Genomic DNA, 5258 nt, shown 5'->3' on the forward strand with positions numbered 1-5258 from the left:
ACGGTGACCACGCCGTGCGGCGTGGGCACGGCCGAGTGCTACCCGGTGCTGGTCATCCCGCCGCCGGGCGCCAACCCCGCGCCGCCCGGCCAGTGGCCCGGCCCGGGCAACTTCCGGCGTGGCGGCCCCATCGCCATGCCCAACCACGGCGCCGTCGGCGTGCCGAACCACGGCGCCGTCGGCGTGCCGAACCATGGCGTCGTCGGCATGAACCACGGCGCCGGCTCCGCCGCCGCCCACGCCGCGGCCGTGGACGCCGCCACCTGCAACTCCACGACGGCGACCCCGCACCGCACGCCGACCGCCATGCCGACGGCCATGCCCGCCGCCGTGCCGTGCCACAGGACGCCCGTGAGGACCCCGGCCAGGACGGCCGCCAGGACGCCGCCGGCCCGGACACCGCCGGCCCGGACGCCCGTCAGGACGCCCATCCGGACAGTGCACAACAGCGTGGCGGCCTGACAAGAGTGGAGCCCCGTGTACTCGCACGGGAGGTTCTCGCCGCCCTAGGCCGCGGCCCGGCCCACGCAGCGGGCTGATTCCGAGAGTCGTTTTCGTCGCTCTGTCCCTCTCGCACCTACAAGGGACGCCCTTTGAGTGCGAGCGAGACGGAGCGACGAAAACGACTCTCGGAATCAGTCTGCAGGCCACGCCCTGCGACCACACTGCGAGTGCAGATTTATACTAATTTCCAGTGCGGGTCCTATGGGTATGGGCGGCGCGTAGCGGTCTCGCAGGGTCACGCTCTCTCCGTCCTCTGTGACTTTCCGAGTATTCCTCTCCGGAAAATGGTGACTTTCTTATTCCAATCATCGGAAGCAATGAAGCGGGGCCAGAACTATTGCATTGTTCCAAAAGACTAGTCGTACGATGACGTCACTGAGTCTCGGTGGCGCCTGCAGTGCTGTGGACGCAACCGGGCCCAGTCGTCGTGGTGCTACGTAGAAAGTGCATGTGATTTTTAGTGTTACCTAATTGTGTTATAGTTCCTGTCTCGAAACGAGATCCCTCTACTTTGTTATGTGTTGTGTGTATGTGCGCGCGGTGTGTTTGTGAGTGAGAGAGAGCTAGCGTCTGCGGCGATACTCCTCGCAAGAGTTTCACCACCCCTCGCGAATACGCCACGCGTTTCCAGAGCCAGGAGTATTTCACATGCGAAACAGACGGAACGCTCAACTCTAGTCGTCCCTCTTGACTGTTAAAAAAAGAGGATTTCAATTATAATCAAAATGTGCAAGTGTGTTGAGACCCTTCTAGATGTTACACTACCCCAGAACCAATAAGATTTAACGCTATTCTAGAGAAAATTGTTAATGCATTGCAGCATGTTTCTGATTTCCAAATGAAGGATTTATCCTCTGTTAATTACTGTCACGACCGTGGGGACCACGAAAACAATAAAGACATCCCACATCGTCTGTCCTTTTCTTCTCATTCTGCACCCGCTTTTACGTTTCGTCGATACTCCAGGACGAGCACCGACTCTATGACGGCGATACTCCACGACGGCAGCAACATCATCCCCCACTGTGGGGCGTACCTAGCACAGTCCAGCCCAGCCAGCGTCGCTACACCCTCCGTGGGAACTACCCCCTGCGTCGCCCCACTGCAAGGGGTAGCGCCACGGCCAGCTGACTTATTCCGAGAGTCGTGTCCGTCGCTCTGTCTCTCTCGCTCTCATGGGGCCTCTCGTATAGGTGCGAGAGAGACAGAGCGACGAAAACGACTCTCGGAATCAGCCTCCTGTGCCGGCCCGTGGCTAGGGGGTAGCGCCACGGCCTGCGTCACAGTGTTAGTCGCGCGGCTTCTGGAGAAGGTGACCGTGACTCGCCAAAATCCATCCGAACCGATAATTAATGAACCGTTCGCATGGGGGGAAAACCAGAATACCAGTAGCAGCATTGTTCACCTTCGATGTAGACCAGGCCGGCCGCGCGTTGCCATGCCAACTGCAGACTGACTCCGCGCGTCGTCTTCTTCGCTCTGTCTCTCTCGCACTCACGGGGCGCGCCGTATAGGTGCGAGAGAGACAGAGCGACGAAAGCGACTCTCGGCATCGGTCTATGCTGGTCGGTCGGGTTGTGTTGCGTGGGTCGCGGGGGGTCACGCAAAAGCGAGAGCGAGCTGCGGCATTATTCAGCAGTAGTCATGCATAGTCCAGCCAGCCTCTCGGCCGGCTATTTCCAGCTGCCCTATTACCCCCCTCCCCTCCCCCCCCTTTCCCTTTTCCCCTCCGGCCGTCCCCTCTGCCGTCATCGGCACGTCCGCCTCAATGGTCCTGTAGGTGAAGCCATTTCAAATTGATGACAGCACTGTGAAGCTGCGCGGCGGAGCGGAGCGAGGGGGAAAGGGGGAGGGGGGGGAGTAGAGCGCGAAGCTCGCCGCCAGGCGTGTGGTGGACTGTTTTGGTGGGTCCGAGTGAGAGAGGCTGGATTCGGGCCGAGTAGGAGTGAGAGAGGCTGGGTTGGAACCGCGGACCTGTAAGCGCACTGCAAGTCTATTGACAAGTTTCCTCCTTGGCGCTGAAGCTCCGTAAAGCCAAAATTCCGCTTTCTGGGCGTCGCATTGCCCCAGGAGATTGCCAAAATCTGGCACTTCAGCGGCCTGGAGCGCTAAATTCTGGAGACCCAGGGCCAGAGGGCCGAATTTTGGCATGCAGAATGGAGCGCAACCAGAGTGGCATAGCAAACTACCAGCGGATTCGTAGAGTAGGGACCGAGTGCGAGTGAGTGAGGTACAGTGTGCCCGTCCGGCCCGGACCACCGCGTTGCCGCGCGAGGCGAGGCGCGGCCAGACGCGCAGCAAAAGCAGCCAGGAAAGCAGCGCCAGCTTCCATTGCGCCGGAGTGGCCGGATGAAAAAGCCACAGCAATGGCCTTACAAGACAGAGGAAAGATGAAGCGAAAAAAGTTGAAAATGTTCCTACCCAAAAGAAAATTGAGACATTTGAGACGGAAAGAAAACGTATTCTCCCCGCCCTCCATATATTTTTCGAGCTCCTTTCTAATCCACTTTGCTGATCCGCTCGGTGCTGGTCTTTCGCCCTGCACTCCCTCGCTGTCAACTTACTGCCAGCCCCGATCCGGGCGGCAGTGGAGTGGCGAACCGTTTCCACCGCGGTCCAAATTTGCCCGCATTTTACGGTGGGTCGTGACTCTTGTTACGGCAATACCGGCCGGCAATCGGCATTGACCTGCTTCTGTTCCTGCCAGCAGACTGATTCCGAGAGTCGTTTCCGTCGCTCTGCCTCTCTCGCTCTCATGGGGCGTCACGTTGAGGTGCGAGAGAGACAGAGCGACGAGAGCCACTCTCGGAATCGGTCTGCTGGCGCGCCGGCTGACTGGTCCAGGGGGGCCGCTGCCGCTACACCGCTAGTCCGTTAGCGGGTCGCAGTTATTGGCCAACTTTTATTCCCGTGACGTCACACGTGGGCCGCGGCGTGCAGCGCGGCGGACCGCCGCCGCCGTCTCCCTCGCACCCATGCGGGGCGGCGCGCGAGTGCGAGGGAGACGGAGAGCGCCCTTTGAGCGCGGAGTGGATAACGTCTTTGTGCCACGCCGCGTGATTACACTGGCACGCCTCAAACGCCGCACGCCCAGCACACCGCACGCGCCGCTCAAAGCGCTTCATTGGCCGCGGGGAGGCGAGGCAGCCCAGGCGGAGAAGGGAGTCCTCGTTACAGTGTGGCAGCGCAGCGCAGCGCGGCGTGATGCCGGAGAGGTGAGACGGAGAGAGCGATAGCGGGACCGCGAGCGAGAGCAGGAGAGAGACAGCGAGCACACAAAGCACCAATCTCGGGGACCGCACCGCACCGCCTCGGCCGGAGCGAGAGAGGAACAGGAGATTTCTCGGCTTTCCTCATTTTGGGGAGAGTGGAAAAGTGTTTGTCTCACTGTCTCTCTCGCTCTCGTCGGACGTCCCGCACAGGTGCGAGAGAGACAGAGACGACGCCCGGAATCAGTCAGCTGGTGCGTAAGTGCCCCGACTCGCCGGCGGCGCCGCGGCTAACGAGTTCGTGACAGGGTTTTTGTCGTCGTCAGGTCGCCGCGGAGCCACTGCGTTCGGGTGTTGCATTCCGTGATCGCAACAGCTGCTCACGACAGTGGCGCGGTCACGCTAACACGCTTTTCATCACCACTGCACTGCACTGCATCAGACTCGATGCCCGCAGGAGTCATCAGGCACACTCAAAGGAGAGAGAGAGAGAGAGAGGGGGGGGGGATAAAGAAAGGGAGGGGGAAGGGGAGGCGGAAGTGAGCTTCCTTTGTTTCGTGGTGGAATAAAGCGGTTGGATTTGGGAATTGTGCTGGTGACGGGAATAAAAGGGTCCTGCTGCGGTGGTGCTGCGCTGGCCTGCAGACGGGTTCCGAGAGTCGTTTTCGTCGCTGTCTCTCACTCAGGTGCGAGAGAGACAGAGCGACGAAAGCGACTCTCGGAATCAGTCTGCAGTCGGGCAGGCGGAAAGGCAGGCAGAAAGGCAGGCAAAGGCTGCTGCGCGCTGCGCCTCGAGAGCCGCATTCCTCGGCCCTTGCCCGGTCTGCCCCCGGTCTGCCCCCGGTCTGCCCCCGGTCTGCCCCCGGTCTGCCCCGGTCTGCCCCCGGTCTACTCGTCTACCCGCGCGCTGAGGGTGCTCGAGATATCCCCGCGGTATTTCGACAAGCACCGCCGCTGGATTCCAAAGGCGGAGGCCTTTCACCTCGGAAAATAAATAAAATCCAAAGCCGGGCGTAATTGAAGAAAAAAGTCGGAATCCTTTCTCATTAGAGTTAGTTGTCTGGGGGCCCCACCGGGGTGGACACCACGGCCACCAGGGCGGGTCGGGGTCGGAGGGGCCGCGGGGGCCGCGGGGTGGCCGGCCCGCCGTCGGGAGGGTGGCCGTGGCTGCCGTGGCGGGCTGACTGGTGGCCCAGAAGGACTGAGGATGCCCCACGCTGCTGGGGCCCTTGGAAGGTCAGGTGGTCGTTTGGTGGGAGGGGGTGGGGGCGGCGCGTGCGCCCTGCTGGCCTGCGGTGGCCCGCCTGGTGGGGCCCGGTGGGGCGGTGGGGTGGGGGCCCACTGGTGGGGCGTGCCGGCATGCCGTGCGGCGGGGCTCCGAGGGGCGGGGCCCGCAGACCTCGCAGACCTCGCAGAACGCATCCAAGCCTGGCCAAAGGGGCGTCGTCGGCCACCTCGCCCGCCTTGCCTGCACCACGTGGTGTCCGCCGCGTGCCCGCCGTGCCGCGTGCCGCCGTGTCGCGCGCGACCGCGTCGCCGAGTGTG

Source organism: Thrips palmi, unplaced genomic scaffold, assembly GCF_012932325.1.
Source record: "Thrips palmi isolate BJ-2018 unplaced genomic scaffold, TpBJ-2018v1 HiC_scaffold_4, whole genome shotgun sequence".
In the NCBI taxonomy this organism is placed as follows: Eukaryota; Metazoa; Arthropoda; class Insecta; order Thysanoptera; family Thripidae; genus Thrips; species Thrips palmi.